Raw genomic sequence first — 19,409 nt, forward strand, 5'->3', positions numbered from 1 at the left:
GTTAATAGAATAAATGACAAATAGAAAAGCTAACTGGTTGACATCAAATGGAATAGTTTGAGAAGAATGATCAAACCAATCCATATTATAGCTAGTTACATTGAATTTTGATAGAATATGAAATGATATAAATACACAAGTGTAGATAAAATTTGTTTATAGAGATTGATACTAATATCTAATCGAAGTTTGTTAGGAGAGTTGAATAAACAAGATAAAAGTGTATTTCACCTCATAAATGATAGAAGGATTATGACACAAATGACAAATGTGAATACAATGGATTCAAGAGGAATATAGGGGAATCCTAATTAGGTCGCGCAAATTTATCATGGATTGTATGAAGATTAAGGAGAATAGTTAAGATTTTCTAAAGGATTTAATAAATAATTGATGAAAAATTAGAATGTAATTGAGATTCTAGTTATAATGAACCCACAAAATTATTGAGGAAGAAGAGAAAGAGCCAAAGGATCTAGAAAGATTTGAGGAGAAATCATTTACATTTTGATTACCATTTTTCTTTAATACTTAACAATTTCTACAAGTTATTTGTAAATACCTTAATCAGGTAGTTCCTAACAAGACTTAAAGGTATTTATTAAACTATTATAAATCTATTAACAAGGTGAAAATTCTTTACTTAGTATAGAATAGCTTAACAAGGAAGTTCCTAATAGGATTGTTAGATGGATGTAATCATGTACCAGTGACTCCGAATAGGGTAAGTCACTTAGAAGGTGTGACATATATCTCTTAACAAAGAATATCTTTTTACTACAATTAAGAGATGTGGGTACCATCCCCATTGCATTTTTTTTTATCTCTAACCAAGTGTTTACATATGAAACCAAAAATTATGGATTTATGTGTGGATGCATAATTTTGATTTAGATATATATTTATTATTCTAGATTTCAAAATATCTAGGTAAAATAGTTTGCATTAAAACATGTAACAATTAAATTAATGTTATTGGTTAGTATATTATAGATCTGAGTATATGGTTAAAATTTTGATTTGGTAAATTGTTTGTGAGTACTAGTTTAAGCCTCTAGTACATACCTTTCCAAAACCAAATATTGAAGGAAGATAAATTACTTATAAATATCATGAAATGTAATTGCATAAAGGAGGAGTTAGTGTATTTGGGATTTGTGAGTTTAGATAAATGATTGAAAATGGATCCTAAGAAGGTTACATAAATTCTTGAATGCACTGCACTAGAGAGTGTTCAAGAAGATAGATTACTTATTGGATTGACTAGTTTGTACTAGAAGTCTATTAGGAATTTTAGTTCAATTTGTGATCCCATATAAAATACTTTGAGAGTTGATTGGAAGGATTCTAGGTGGACATGCAGAGTAGATAATATTTTTTAATTACTATAGTATTAATTTATGCCATATCTAAATCTTTGAAGCAATCAAGGTATTACTTAATACTAGAGGAATTTGTGTTGCCAACATAATTTTTCAGTAGTTAGGGAAAGTTGAGCCAAAGACACGTGGGATGGGTTTAGTCCTCGCATGGTTATTCTTTTATTTTTGAAACAGGAATGAATAGTCAAACAAGTGATGTAGGTGGAAATCAGGACCCTAGAAATTTAACTACTCCAAATGTTTTTATAAGTAGAATCATCACAAAGATCTTGGGAAACTAAACTAAACACAACTTGAACATGAAAAAAATGAGTTCATACATCCATGTTATGGCCAATCAAACTTTTGATCAAATTAAGTATAAAGGAAAAATAAGAAAGGAAAAAAAAATGACCATCCTTAAATTGGTCTAAATTGGTGACAAATCAAAGAGTCAATTAAGATCTTTCCAAAGGTGCTCATTTTGTGAAAAAATATGTCTTGATGTAAAAGTTATCACAAGTTGAAATTTGCAAAAGAAATATGTGACTTGATGATGTCAATAGCAATAGTTAGCATCCATATAGTGATGTGGAACAATCAAAAGTTGACATGTAGATTAGTTCTAGGTCGATAACATGGAATGGTGAGTTGTCAATTTGTGATATGGCCCAATCAGAGCATGACATGTATCATTGAGAGGGAAACGCATCATGAAGATTCTTAAAATAAAAGTATTACTTTAGAATCTAGTAGAAAACACATTTTCAACAATTTTTATGACAGTGAAATGCCATTAGTGGACTACATAAATTCATTTTTCATTTTTTTTTAATATATATTTATTATTAGAATTTTAAATATATACTTTTTAATTAGGGACTACATAAATTTATTTCAAATATAAAATAAATAGTGATATTCATAAAACTACTTCAAATAAGAAACCTCTATAAAAGATTTACAAGTAAAAATCTCCCAATTCATCTCCTGATTTTGAAGACAAAATTGTCCATAAAATTTGGATTCTAATACTTCAAAAAAGAGATCAACCGTTAAATATAAATTCTAAAATTTTAAAGATAAAATTAACTATCAAATTTATGTTCTAATATATGTTTTAAAAAAAAGACATTAAATTTAGATCTTAATATGAAAAATAAAATCATTCATGATAATTAAATCTTTGATTTAAAAATTAAATTTAAACTCTTGTTAGAAAGTCAAATATCAAATTTAATGTCTATTGTCTCTTTGACTATTTTAATTAAAATATGGTCCACTTACAAATCTAGTGACCATTCTTAAACAAACGAGCCACTTGAAATCCTAGTCACCATTCTGTGTTCATTTATTTATTATTTATCAATATTCTTTCTCCAATACAAACAAATCCCATGACCAACAAAGATACAAAGGGAATCGCGTAAACCCTAAATGGCACAACACACGCTAATCCCTGTGATTTGGCTAAAGTTTCAACCATCCAAACATGTCATCAATGACAACCCTAATAACAACAACGGAGGATCCGCCTAAAACAAACCTTCAAATCTGCAACAAAAAGAGAAAGAAAAGATTATCATATCTTTTTCTTCCTTCCAATCCATCAAATATGAAAAACCAACCGACTGAATCACAACAAGACAGCCTTTCTTCTCTCAACGTTTTTCAATCTCATCGGCGTAGGCTTTGACGATTTCTTTCCTTCACGTGTATTTTAAAATTAAGGAAGCTGTTACGTAGGAGTTGTTCACATGATAAGTATCCAACGTCAACTCACATCACTCAATTTGTACATTTCAATCCACCCCACGTTTCCACGGCGCTGCCAGACTAAAAACATAAAAATACTCAGTGCACAACAAAAATACTTACCTATTTCATATCCACTCAAACTGTATAAATTCCTAGGTTAAGCTAGAAACTATATGAACTCTTAACTACCTTAAATATTATTTTTCCATTGGTCAAGATTCATTCGTCTCTTTGAGAATATTTCCTGTTATTTTTTCTATACATTTGGCTGTTTACATTAATGATATATATTTAGGTTGTGTAGTGATAAGCTCCCACTGTTTGAGAACTGCTATGATAATAGATGGAGAAAGGAGTTCTTAAATATTGATTGCATATTTCAAGCTGGCTTTCATGCAATTCAGGTACTAATTTAAATGAGTCGAATCTTTTGTAATTGATTTTATTACTAGTACTTGCATGTTTGAAAGGGTGCAAGGATTAGGGTGATAGTATTATATATATTAAGTGATGTAACTATATTGGTGAAAGCATATTTTTGGATAGTTTAATGCATATGAAGCTGAGTTAGTTGATGACATGGATATGTTTCATATATTCAATGTTGCTGATTTATATGAGTGTCATGAGTTAGATAATGAAGTTGTACCAAGCGATTGTCCTAAGAAGCAAATGGAAGATGTTGAACAAATATGGGCTCTAAGAGTTGGCAAGAGAATAAGAGGAAAGATTTACTATGAGTATTTGGTAAAATGGAAGAACTGGTCAATTGAAGATGCTATATAGATTTCTCAATCTAAGGTGAATTTAGCTTAGATTGTGACACCTTCATGATTTAGGAGAATCATTTCTTTTAACCCCGATTGTTTGAAATAGGTGCACCCCAGGTCACCTCACTATCCTACTTGTTTTTCTTAGTCTTTTTTGAGTTGCAGTTGTTTCCAAGCTCTAGTATCAACTGAGTTCCTATGTTGGTTGAGTTTCTTCAAGTGCCAAGTTGGCTTAGTGGTTTCTTTTGATACTCGGTTCCTTTTTTGATCAATTTTTTTTGTGAATGGTTCCCATTGCGAGTCCACTTGTTCATTTATTTTAAGTTGTGCATTTGATTTAAGGAGCAGCCATTGGGATACGTGCACACTATTATGTGGTTGGCCTTCTCTAATGTGAGGATCTAGAATATTTTGTTAGCCATCTTGGAAAGTATAAGTAGCAAGTCTATGTTTGAGTTATGAGTGGTAGAAGGTTGTAGAAGTTAGCGAGCTAAAGTCTAGATATTTGATCATAGTTCTATCATGTTGGATAGATTTTGATGTATTTATGATCATTGTATTGGTTGGAACTTAGAAGGTCATACAATTGAGTATGTTTTTTGATATTTTCATGAATCAATAATTTATTGTTGTTCCTCTCTCTCCTTGGTGTTTTTATCTATGTTTTACTACTATTGTGTTTATTAAGCAAGTTAGTTTGATAGTTAGGTGTGAGTATTGTTTGAAATCTTTTAGGAAAAAAAGAAACTGACAGGAGGGGGAGGCGGAGGGTGAATCAGGATCTATAAGACTTTTATCCTTTGAAACAATTATCAAACTAATATCTTCCACTACTAACCCTTATTTCAACAATATCACAAATCACATAACATATCATGTAATGATGTCTAAGATTTAATAGATAATCACATCCATAAACATGAAGCTAAAAGATCAACAAATAAAAAAAAGATTTGGTAACCCATAAACCCTCCAAGGTGAAGGTAAAACTAGGGTGGGGATGACACCCACAAATATTCATTACTAAGTCAAAAAAGTTTGCATATTAGCGCTATAATTTTTACCACTTCTGATGATCTACCCAATGAGTGGTCTACCTTGTTAAAAGCTACAAGACTTATTTAGTCTACCTTGATTAAAGGATCTCTTGTTTTTAATATATGATGATATCTCTGATTTGATATAACTCTACTCTACACTTCACCATTTTGCTCATTTTCTCTATTTAATTCTCTTTTGGAACTTTTCTTTAAGCATCCAAAAAACACACAAAAAAAAAAAAAAAAACTAAAAATAGAGTTTGGATCCTCCTTTTATAACCAACTAGAGAAGATTCTAGTTCAAGATCAATGATCTAGTTTTCTCCCTTTTACTGCTTAAACCTTCCAATTTTCCAATTGATTAATCACCTTGCATAGGGATTAATGATCCATGCAAAAATGTGTAATCTTCTACTTAAATTAATCCTCGATCATTAAGTCATGCATTTTGTCAGCCAAGAATGGTTTACCTCAGTGTCTTCGCAATTCAAAACAAATATATCAAAATTGGTTCGCTTAGCACATGAATACCTTGATGCTAGATCATAACTATCGTCATGTTGTCCCTCAACTTTTGAATTCTCAACACTCACTATATGACTTGACATATGCTAAATCTATTTAAAGCTTGGTACATACTATCTTCTCTCTCCCTCATCATGTATAGGAATACTTGACAACCATAGACCCGTTCGACAATTTAGTTTCAACTCAAATAAAAAAAATTCTAACATACATAACTCAATCTTCATTTGATGCCTTGGTCATAGTGATGATCCATCAACTCTATCAAATAAAAGACTAAGTATTTTACACTAATAGACAACAAACTATTGAGATTAACAATCTCCCTCTTTCACATTAGTGGCAAAAATACTTTATCATGATTTAACATTACATCCAAAACTAAAAATAGTACTCCCCCTTCGAATATGACTTTCTCTTTAAAAACATTCAATATATACAACATATATACATGACTTCTGACATACTCTAACTTCAAAATGCGTACATTACATGGCTTTTCCCCTTTATATAAATTTGCATTTCATTTCCCCCTTTGATAGACATTTTCTCCTTTATGAAATTTCCCTCTTATTTTTGTCACTTATGGTTGTTGGGGTCAAACCATACTTCTCCAAAAATACTTTTTGAATCTATATTCAGTGACAAATCTCTTTGCATCACCCCCAAATGAGGTATTAACATGGAGTGAATGGAAATGAGTTTTTCTTGCATTCTACCATCTGTGGCTTGTAATTTGACAAATATTCCTTGAACAAAAATCAACCTATTATAATGATTGGAACTTGAACTTGCATCCATGTTCAAATAATGTCCCGTGGACTTCAAATCTAACTAGAATTTCTCAATTGGATCTTGAATATCTTGAGTAAATCTAGGTACATCACACAATGTTTTATACAAATTTTGGATATTCTTCACTACACCTTCTACAATATATACAAGGTTAGAAAGTTCAACTTGGTTGATGGCTATCTTAGTTGACACTTTCTCTGAATATTTCTTCTCAAATTTCTTCTTAGACCAATAACTTCTAATTTGCATCTATATCATCATTATTTATCTCCTCTATAGTATGAACTAATTGGTCCATTATTAGGGCTTTCTCATCAACATATTTGATATCACATGCATTAACAAAAAGATTCTCAATGTCTTGAAGTACCTACTTTTGTTGATGTTCCCTTCCCCATTCTTCTTCTCTAGTTTCCTTTCTAATAGATCTAGCAAAATATGAATGTTTTCACAAGTTACATAATAAATTCAAACTTGGGAATCACTATGAATTCATTAAGAGTACTAGCTTTCCAAGTAACCTTGCCTTCTTCATTTTTTTAATCTTTGGTGTGCTATTGCTTAGTAGTGCTAGTTATAGTAAGTGTGGTGAAATATCTACACCTAGTTTCTATTTCTCTTGTGCTCTACTAGCATCAATGCTTGCTGAAGCCGACTCCTTCTAAGTTACAATCACCTACTATTTAGGTGTGCCACTTATTTGAGATTTATATTGTGTAAGAGGTCCTAAACTCAGTCCTTTCTCTTCCTTTGTTGCCTTCTATTTTTGACCCTGTTCCTTAGTCATTGTATTTCTAGGTGGCTTTATCTCTTTTTCTCCCTCTTTAAGAGGTCTTGGAACTATTTCTCTTATCTAATCAATGGTAGAATTATCTAGTTGAGTATTCATCTCATCATTTTGACCCTCTATGGCCTAATTTTCTTTAGTAGGCTATTCATCTCTTTTCTCTTCAACTGTGCATCCACTCTATTGCATGACATCTACAACCAATGTCTTTTGTTGTATTTGTTGTAATTGTGCATTAAAAGTCAATAGTAACAGTAGATGTTTCAATTATTGACACAGTCACCTATTTGATCCATTCTCCAATCTTTGGATACTCTATTATTTGAACAATAACTAGATTTAGAGTATCTATCAAATTATCTTTAATATATTTTGGAGCTTTCTCCTCTTTCTTTGACTCAGTTGACACTATCTTCATTAGCTTAGTTGATACTAGAGTTACATTTGGAAATGTTGTAGTAGGGGTCTCATCCTTGATGATGACTGTATCCATCTTTTCCTTTTCTTGAGCCATTTTCTTCACTATCTCTAACAATTATTCTACATCATTGTATGGATCCTCTATATTATCTAATTCAACTACTTCATCTTGCTTATCTTCCTCTTCCACTCGAGTTGATATTATCCTAGATGATTTCTTCCAGAAAAGTTTTCTCTCTTGTACTATTTCCTCAATTCTATTTCTCAAAATTTTGTAAGCTCTAGTCTTTGGTAAAAATTTCTTTGCAAAATCTCTCAATTCTATAGACATATAAGTCTTAGCTAAATTAGGCATTTTTTGGGCTTAGGTTGTTTCCCTTATTTATCTTTCTATACTTAATGCCCATTTCCATTTATACTCCATTTTATTATATAATTCCTCACACAATTCTTTAACTCACTCAATGGGTGTGTATTTGAAATTAACTGTCATATCCAAAACTACTTGTTCAACATTTTATTTATTACCTCTATCTAAAGAATCATATTTAACACATTTATATCCTACAAGGCTTGTTGAACTTCTAATATTTCCAGATACCTTTTCTATATCCTTAGAAGCTTGCCTTGGCATAATCTAAAACTTACTAAGATCATTTGATTCTATCCTCTCACCTTCATCCTCCTCCTCAACATCTAGTTTAACAATAAGTTTCCTCCTTGGCCTCTTCTTCTAACCTTTCTTGGTCTCCATAGCCTCTCATGACCTTTTCTTTGGTGTCTCATCCTTTGTTGGCCTTGCAAATTTCACTATCCCTTTCTTTGGGTCAACATGTACAAGAGGTTTTGCCTTTGATCCTTACCTACTTGCTCTTCTTTGAGGTGTAGAAGTGGGTGATGTAAACACTTTCTTTATGCTTTTCTTGATCTTAGGATCAAATATCACAATCTTCTTTCCTTTTGGTGTCTAAGGCTTGATATCCACTATTTACTTTCCCTTAGATTCATCTTCATCATCATCACCACTCTCCTTATCTTCCCCTTTTCCTTCACAGATTTGTAAGGGTGCCTCTTCAATTTTTCCTTCTAGATTTAAAATTATTTTATTTCTTTTCTTGTCCATCTTAGGGACCTTTTTCTACATCATCATCTTAATCTTTGCAATTTTATATGTACCAAATGGTTTGATATTCTTGTCAATATCTTCTGATAGTAATGATGTTATTGTAGCAGACACTTCATCAACATTTACTTCATATTTCATTGGCCCCAACCATCCAACCCTTGGTCTAACAACTTGAGCATAGGTGTAGTTGGTATCCACCACGAAGTGTATGTGATCATAATATTGATCAAGAATTGACTTAGTAATTTTCATCCTACTCTTCATTTTCCTTTTTATTTCATCAAAATAACCATCCAAAATTATTTCAAATTTTTAACCTAATTATGCAATGTAACCATTGATATGCTCGATTATAGGTCTATCCTTCTCCTACAATATATCTCCAATTGTAGGAAATGAATTCTGTACATAAATGAACATACATGTATGAGTGAGTCAAACTTATAGGATGTATTCTTTTCCTTTTTGATGGCTCCCATACTCTCTATGAATTGAATCAACTAGAACTTGGTCAAGTCATAGCTATCCAGTCCTCTTGACAATTCTATATTTCAGATTGATATCTACACAAGGTACATTATTTAGTCATCTTGATTGATAGAATTTATGAGCAATCACTTGGACTAAAAAATCAATAACAAGATCATCAATTACATCAATTGACATTCCTTAGCCATTCTATTTCACCTTGGTAGGTTCTTCAATCACATTCATGACCTAGCATCAAATTGTCTTCACTTGGTCAAGCATAGGGTAACCAACAACTTGATGGATGACTAGTTTAGTATTCTTCACGAGCTCACTCTCCAACCATATCTTCATATTGTGCATCCTCCTTAAAATTATCTTAATCCATTAGATTTTGAAAACATTAGGAATGGATAGGGCATGAGTTATCCCTTTCTAACCCACAACTCTATTTTCTTCCTTCAAAACTCTATTTTTGAATAGCTTGTCATATGCACTCCTTAGCTCAAAGTTACCAATTTCTCCAATCTTACACATATAACATGATCAAACATCATGCACTATAATGACTTATGGAGGGATACATGACAAAACTCCATATGCATCTCCAAGTATCACAATATTAGGATAAGCCTTAAATTTTAGCAGGGGCATGCATCACTTAGCATAATTACGGTGTTGTTGTCCTTCAATGCCTCTTTCTTTCCATTTTGAGATGCAGATGAATCCATTGCAAACTAGGGTTTCCAAATTCAAATGATTTCACAAACTAATCAAATTTGATTCCAATCAATATCATAAACCTACTCACTTTCATGGATGACATGCACAAGATTCTCTGAAATTTTCACAAACCACCCTAGAATCACCTTTGAATCACTCTACAAACTCTGAAATTGCTAAGTCAATGAAGAAATAAACTCAAAATTGACTAAATACATTCAAATGTCCAAAATACCCTTTAACTCAATGTTCCATATATATAGTAGGTATACACATAGTGCATGACAGTTGTCTTCGCTACATAAGACAACTTGAAATTCATACTTGATTCACTAGCCCAGTCATGATAATATCTCAATTGCAACAACATTTCCATTCTCAATTACATCTAGGCCAAGCATAACAACTTGGTAAACATTATGACTCAGTTATAACTAACATTGATATTGGTGCTTTGCATCACAAATGTTCCAATTCTATATTTTTTTTCTTTACTTGGTTCACACTTCAAAATTATCCTAATGCATCTCATTTTATGTAGATATCCAAACTTCACCACATCGAATGTTAGGAACTAATGTAGCATAAATCATTTGAATTATAGTTCCTCACATATCTTTTTTTCTTATTTTGAAGTAGTGTGATCACCTGATCCATTAGATTGGGTGATCTTGGCTTCACTTGTTCCACTATTGTAGGCTTCTTCCTTCTTCTTCCAGGTTTGATTCATTTTGTTCTTTGTATGTTCAACCATATTTTCACATTTTTTTGTTCATTGCTAGGTGCTGGTGCTTGGGTCATGCATTTTCTACTCACATTTCCTATCTTGTGACAACTATAACAAACTAAACTTCCATTTATACAACTCTTGGATTTTCCTATGAAATGTGTCTTGATGCAATTTACTGCAATATGACCATAATTACCACATAATTGATAGTTGTACCACGTATTGTAATTCTATTTAATTTTGTTTCATTTATTAGGTGAATTTTCTTGATTCTTAGGTGTTTGGTTAGGTTTTTCTTTTGATCTACATTCTTGAGCTCTATGTCCATACTTTTGACAATTGTAGAAATAACCTTCAAATCTAGGTGCCACTAGTGTATTACTAACCTTTGATCTGCACTCATGGGCCTGATGTCCTTTCTTCTTGCAATTAAAATAATTACTAATAAAGTTGGGCTTAGGATTTTTATTACCAATTTTTCTTCTATGCATATTTGGTGTATGACCTAGCTTTCCACAATGATAGCATGTGGATTTGTTCTTTGGAGCCTAGTCCAAATGTCTCATGGCGTTTTCTCTATTATCTCATTAGATCTTCATAGTATCTCATAGCTTCTTTAGGTTTGTTCAATATTTCAATGAGTTCGCTTTCATGTTTCAATTCATTCTTCTAATTTTAAGGAGAATATTGCTAGCCATGTCCAAATGATTTTGAGTAAGCCTTTGAACTTCATTGTTCCTTTCATCAAATCTTGTAGACACACAACTCTTGTCCTCTTCAACTTTCTTTTTCTATTTGTTCACTTCACATAATCTTATTGATTGGATTTCATGTTCTCTCTTTAGTGCTTTGCCTCTTCATTTAATGTGCTATTTTTCTCATATATACATACATACATACATCCACACACACACACACACACACACACACACACACACACATGTATATATAATTATATGTATATATACACATATATATACATATATATATACATATAATTATACATATACACACACACACACACATGTACATAAACATCTATATACATACATACATACATACATACATATATATATATATATATACATATATATATATATATATATATATATATACATATATATATATACATATATATATACATATATACATACACACACACACACACACACACACACACACACACATATATATATATACATATACATATATACATACATATATATATACATATATATACATACATATATATATATATACATATATATACATACATATATATACATACATATATATACATACATACATATATATATATACATATATATATATATATACATACATATATATACATATATATACATACATATACATATATATACATACATACATATATATATACATATATATATATACATATATATATACATATATATACATACATATATATATATATATGTATGTATGTATATATATGTGTATGTATGTATATATATATGTATGTATATATATATATATATATACATATATATATACATACATACACATATATATACATACATACACATATATATACATACATACATATATATATATACATATATATATATATATATATATATATATATATATATATATATATATATATATATATATATATATATGTAGACACACACGCGCGCGTGCGCATATAGAATTTCCACCATAAGGTAGACCTTCAATATCTTCTTGATATTGAGTATCATTTTGCTGAATTTCCAACTCCTTCCTTTTCTTTAAGGATTTCCTCAGTTCTTCTCTTGCTTCTTCAAGCTACTACAATACAAGATATATAGCAAGCTTTTGGTTTTCAATGATCTTTCCCAACTTGTAAGCCTCCATCTCCAAGATCTTGACTCTCAAGTGGTTAAACTTCTACTATAGAACACTTCTCTGATACCAATTGTTGGAATTCCATTGGGAAAGCAAGATACTAAGAGGGGAGAAGGGGGAGGTAGGAGGAGGTGAATTAGGATCTATAAAACTTTTATCTGTTGAAACAATTATCAAACTGATATCTTCCACCACTAACCCTTATTTAAATAATATCACAAATCACATAACATATACTGCAGTGATGTATATGATCTAATAGCTAATCACATCCATAAAGATGAAAGTAAAGGATCAATACATAACATAAAGATTTGGTAACCCCAAAACCATTCAAGATGAAGGTAAAACTAGGGTGGGGAAGACATCCACAAATCTTCACTACTGCAATAAAAAAGTTTTCCTATTAGGGCTATAATTTTGACAACTTCTGATGATCTATCTCGTGAGGGGTCTTCTTGGAAATATAAGAGGAGTAACTTAGTGAGAGGGGTGAATTAATTATTACTAAAATAAATCCCAGATCCCTTAGATGTCAATACAAAATTACCATATGAAAACTAAATATTGTAGATGCTCAGTAAATACATTTAAATGTTGTAACTCAGTAAGTATTGAATATACTTAGTATCCAATTAACTATGAAAATCTTAGGATAGTGATTACTTAATATTAATTGCAAGCATGAAAGAAATAAAAAGAACACATATGACACCAAGATTTAACATGGAAACCCAATTTGGGAAAAACTACCAATTATAACTAGTTATTGTTTTTCACTCTTCTGAAGTGAGCCCTATTAGGAGCCAACCTTGTTAAAGGTTACAAAACACATTGTTAGGTGTGACCCTATTAAAGGATTTAATTACCTTGTTAGGAGTGGCCTTGTGAGATGTATTTAGACAATTCAATGGAACTGCCACCTTGTTAGAAGATTTATAGATGACTGCTACACCAACTTTGTTAAGAGATTTATATCATTTCTACAATGGTTAGAGAGAAACAATGAATTGACCTGATTTAGATGTACTAATTTTCTAATTATAGATCTCTTTTCTAGCTTGTACTTGATCCTTCTTGATCAAATAAAGCTTTTCTACTCCACAAGGATATTCTACTTATCCTTCAAGTTCACTTCCTCTCTTTATCTCTTGCAATTCATTTATTACAACTTGCTTGCACTTTGAAAACACAACTTGACCTTTTACTTATACCTTTCATATTATCAAGTTGGCTCAAATATAATTTAGAATAATTAGTATTCATCACTATAGTCATCTAGAACCAATAGATAAAACAATTAAGCTTCATATGCCAAAATAAGAAAATCCTTTCGTAGCCTACCCAACTCAATAGAAACTAACTTAGAAGCAATTTCTTATGTTAACCATCAGAAGCTCGGTTAACAATACAAACTTGCAAAAATCCTTTGGTAACTAAGTGAGCTTGGTCAACACTAATTCCATCCAACTTTCCTTCATTAACCAAGTGAGCTTAGTTAACACTCTTTTTCTGTGATCTTTCCTTCGATGCCCAAGTGAACTTGGTAGACACTGTCTTCTAAACAAGAATGCTAAGTAGACATGGAAAACTATCTTCACTATCTGAGTGAGCTTGGTATGCACTAACTATAAATGATATAACATTTTTTTAATGTCAAAGACAAAACACAATTGATTAATTATATTCAACGGGCTCTACCCTGTTAAGACCTACAAGACTTATCCAATCTACCTTGATTAAAGGATATGAAGCTCACAAAAAAGTAAGCACTATATTAGAAAATTTTCATAGGCCTATTAGAACCACTCTATTAAGAAATTTACCCCAATTAAATTTTCCAAAATGTATCAATAGCTAATCCTTCTGTTAGCACTCAAATGTCTAATAATTGATCTCCTCTTTCTAAAGTATGATCCTCTCTTTGATCTGATACAACTTTGCTTAGAACTTCACTGCTATGACTGGTCACTATCTTTGATTCTCTTTTAGAACTTTAATTCAAGCATCCAAAATACAACCACCCATACACCTTTCTGAAAATAGGTTTTGGACCCTTCTTTTATAACAAACTGGAGAAGATTCTAGATCAAGATCAATTATCTAGATTTCTCCATTTTTCCTCTTAAACCTTCCATTTTTATAATTGGTTAATCACTTTGCATAGGGATTAATGATTTATGCCAAAATGCATAATCATCCCCTTACATTACTCTTCGATCATTGAATCATACATTATGTCTACGAGAAATAGCTTACCTTAGCATTTGTGCAATTATGACAAATATATCAATTTGGTTTACTTGGAACATGCATACACTGATGTTTGGTAATAACTAATCTTTATGATGTCCCTTAGCTTTTGAATGCTTGACACATACCATATGAATAAACAAAAAGATTTTTATAGCTCAACATATACTCTCTTATGTCTCACTTAGCATGCATAGGGGTACTCGACAACCATATACTTTCTCAAAAATAAAAAATTCTCATCTTCAACTGAAATATGAACAAGTCTAACATACATAGCTCAACCTTCATTGGATGGCTCAATTGTAGTAATGACCGATCAACTCTCCCAAAAGAATGACTAAGTGTTTGATACTAATAGAGAACAAATTGTAGGAATCAACAACTTTGGCCTTAGTTACCCATTCTACCCTTGCATCCGATCCATTGGAAAGTGCACTTAATACAAAAGGAAATGCAAAACCTTTGAGAATAGCTAAAGGAAAAGGCTAAGATATTATTGGGAAAGAAGGCAAAGGTAGAGCAATTTTAGTTGTAAAACCTGAGAAGAAGAAAGGGAAAAATAAGCCATTGGCTACCCCCATAAGTCTTAAGAACACTAGGCCAAGGACTCTAATAGCTTAGGATTTTACACCACCTTTTAAGAAAGGTACAACAAGGATAACTAAACTTGCACAACTTCAAGTCAAAACTTATCAGAAGAGGAAAAGTGTGCTTACATATTCTAGCAAGCCTACAAGAAAACCAACCAAAAGGAGAAGAAAAATGATTCTAAAAGATGATGATGAGGCCAAGAAAAGTGAAAGAATTAAATCTGATAAAGGAAGATATTTTAGACTAGATGTACATAAGAGCCCAAGAGTATTGATGAAATAGTTGAATCTATCATAGAATGTAATGGTCTATCTACATAAATATATATTTCAAATATAATACTATGAATGATGAGGAAAAGAAAAAGATAGAAGATTCCTTCATACTAATGATGACTAGAATCAAATATATAGTTCTAGAGATTGGAGACTCAATTCAAAAAGAGCTTAATAAGAAAATTGACAATAGAGAGAAATATGCACCAAAGATAGAAAAAAAAATGAGAGGAAGCTCAATTTCTCTAGAGTATTGCTCGACTTTGGTAAAGAAGAAATAAATGATGCATTGGAAAAACATAAAATAGATTTATACTAAAGAGAAGATCTCTCTATGTTTTGTTAGGACACTCAGAATAAGTTGATCTAGTAATATATATTGAAAATCAAAGATCTAGAAGAAATAATTTTAATTGATATTGACAAGCCCGAGAAGAATATTAAACTAGATAACAAAGGGGATGTATATGACACTATTGCCATACAAGATATTGATGATTCTATATATCAAATGATGGGAGATATCATAGGAAGTAATGAAAATGTCACTATTGAAGATCCAATAGGAGATGATCTAGCTAAAGAATTAAAGAATGATGAAGATGTCATGGTAGACATTGAGCTGAATACTAAATATTTGAAATCTACTAAGTCAACTCATGATCACATATTGGGATTTTCACTAGTCATTTTTCAAATCAAGGATTATCCTAAGCCTAAGGATAATAATGAACTATGAAATGAGAAGGATATACCCATTGGTTATTTACATATTTTAGCTGACACTATAACAATAGACATCGATGGATAGGAAAAAGATATAGATACCAAGCAACACACTCATAAAACACAATGAGGAGAAACTAATGACAATATAGCTATAGAAGTTGATGAAAGACAACTTCATAGTTTGCCAAGATCACCTACATGTAAATAACCTGTCAAAGGGAAACCATAGAAGGAAGAGGTGGAGCTTGGAAAAACTAAATGGACTGAGAGAGAAGATATTGCAAACAAAGGAAAATGTATTGTTATACATTACAATATGCCTTGAAAATGAGTTATGAGTTGAGAAATACAATAAGAGAGCCCAAATATAAAGGCCTCAAGGAGACTTCTAGAACAAGCTAGAAGATGCTAGGAGATAAGAATGACAACTAAGCATACATCCACAAAAGGTGGGATATCCTTGATTAAGATGAGGAGATAAGTATGACTTAGGAACAAACTCTCATGTTCTCAAAAACTCCTAGACTACAACTAATAAATAAATGCATTAACCTAAGTAAACTTAAGTAGAAGTGTAAATAATAATTATTTACTCTATCACCCCCCCTTAAGTGCAACTTAGGGGAATGCACTTAAGCTCACAACAGCTAACATGAAATGTAGAATGGGTCCCAACAAAAAGGCCATGTGGTACCCATGTACAATGCAAAGAAATGCAACCTCTAAAAATGGGGAAAGAGAGAAAACCACATGGGAAAAACCCTTCCCCAAAAAGAGGTAAGAGAAGACCTAGTGAAGGACTGAAGAAGCCTCCAGCTAGAAGAATATCCCAGAAAATAGGAACAAACAAGATCATGAAGAGCATCACTGAAGCATGAAGAAGCCACAAAATCTGTCAGAAAGAAACTACTGATCTAAAGAACATCCATATAAATAGAAGGCATGAATCAAGCGTGTCTATATGGTAGATGATCCATCTCACCAAAATGCATAGGTAGCCAGCCACTACAATCGCCTAGTATATAGGATCAATTACTAAATACATAAATCACACTTTTGAACCATCAAACCAAGGAAGCATTATAAAAATAGAACAATCCCCCCTTGATGTAGATGGGGTGAGGTGATAGGTAATTGAAAAGGTGGGCCAAAATCCTCTGTAGAAAGAACCAAGAATGACAAGAGAGTTCAAGAGGTACAAACACCTATGAAGACATGGTCACTGAATTTGCATGGGGCTAATGTCATAGAAGGGATGCTCACTTGACAAAGGAAGAGGGGAAAAAAATGGAAACAACTATTCCCCCATGGTGCCTTATAAAATAGTGCAAGTACAATTGTCTCAAAACAACATTCCTAAACCCAAACTACAAGAGTGGCACTTTATCTCAGTGTGTTTGCATAAAGATGCTTACAAATGATATAAAAAATAATTAGAAAGGGAAAAAAGAAGATACAAAAGATAGTATAGTGCAAAACAAAAGATCTCATGCCATGAAAATGATCCTCGGACCTAGAACACCCAAGATATCCACCATAGAGTAAAAATGTCAAAAACATGATAGAAATAGCATGGGGAAGAATTTGAGGGAAATGATAGCATATTTGAAAAGATGACAAAACTAGCTTTCCAAAAATATAACGTTTTCAAAAAATGGATATGGGACGCAAAATATATTCTTGCCAGAGTCAAAATTTTTTTTTTGGAATTTGACTAAAAAAAAAGCCATAAAATTGCATCAAAACCTAAAAATACCTAACTAATGTCTTCATCTCAAAACTAGCTTTCTGGTACTTCTATCAAATTGGAAAAATACCTTCGTATGCGCAAGTTATGGCCAAAAATCCACAAGTTGGTCAAAAAGGACCCTGGAGAGCCTACAAGTGTGATGATGCAATAATGATGTCACGTTGACGTCAGAAAGTCTCTACATTAAAAATGATGGCTAGGAGGCCATTGTAGCAAAAAAGAGTTCCATGTGCCATGATACGTGGTAGTGCCACATGGCATCCATGTGGCATGAAGCTGACTTGTCATGGGTGACTTGGTAGGGAACACCTAGCAAGTGTCAATGTGGTACTTGTGCCATGTGGCACCCGCAGGTTGGTTCAATAAGGCTATGGATGCGAAAAAGGCTACAGGTGGGTGACAAAACTTGACTAAGGTAGATGCGAAGCTGCGAAACAGGACAGAGGGCTGGTGGAAGCAATGTCGAGGTGGCTGGTGGGAGACCCGCTGGCAGCGATAGGGCTGCGATGTCACTACAATAGTTCTGCGGTGGTGCAGCTGGCTATGGTGGCTTCCAGGCTACATGCCAACTATGAGTAGGTGGTACAGTGGTAGAGCTCTGGTGGCTATCAGGTGATGGTGCATTTTAATATTTTTAAAAGTTTTTTTAAAAACTCATCCGCATAGGTCCGTATGGTCTCTCAAACAAAATTTTTTTGCCTCCCAAATCAACCGTATCCAAAATGGACAAATTTAATATGGATCCTAATTGTAATAGGCCTTTTGAACTCAATGGTAGTGTCTATTTAGGCCCAAAGTGCTCTAAAAAAATGCTCTTTCCCTAGATTGAAGAAAAAAATCACAAACAAACTAGGGTTTGTGTCTCCAAATCGTGGCTTCAAAAATCCTTTAGCCAAGAAGCAACAAGGAGGCTCTGATACCATGTAGAAGCTGATGAAATCCAACTTCACAGTTCACTAAGATCACCTGCATGCAAATAACCTGTCGAAGGGAAACCAAAGAAGGAAAATTTGGAGCTTGGAAAAACTAAATCGATTGAGAGAGAAGATATTGCAAACAAAGAAAAATATATTATTATACAATATGCCTTGAAAATGAGTTATGAGTTGAGAAATACAATGAGAGAGCCTAAATATAACGACCTCAAGGAGACTTCTAGAACAAGCTAGAAGATGTTAGGAGATAAGAATGACAACTAAGCATACATCGATAAAAGGTGGGATATTCTTGATCAAGGTGAGGAGATAAGTATGACTTAGATAGGAACAAACTCCCATGATGTCAACAACTCCTAGACTACAACTAATAAATAAATGCATTAACCTATGTATACTTAAGTAAAAGTGTAAATAATAATTATTTTGTCTAGCATAGGGACCAACTAAAAGATTGAAAATGTTGATGATGAAAATTCTCAAATTGGATGAGACTCT

The sequence above is a fragment of the Cupressus sempervirens genome, chromosome 3 (assembly GCF_028749045.1).
Source record: "Cupressus sempervirens isolate cs-2001-9-10 chromosome 3, ASM2874904v1, whole genome shotgun sequence".
Lineage (NCBI taxonomy): Eukaryota > Viridiplantae > Streptophyta > Pinopsida > Cupressales > Cupressaceae > Cupressus > Cupressus sempervirens.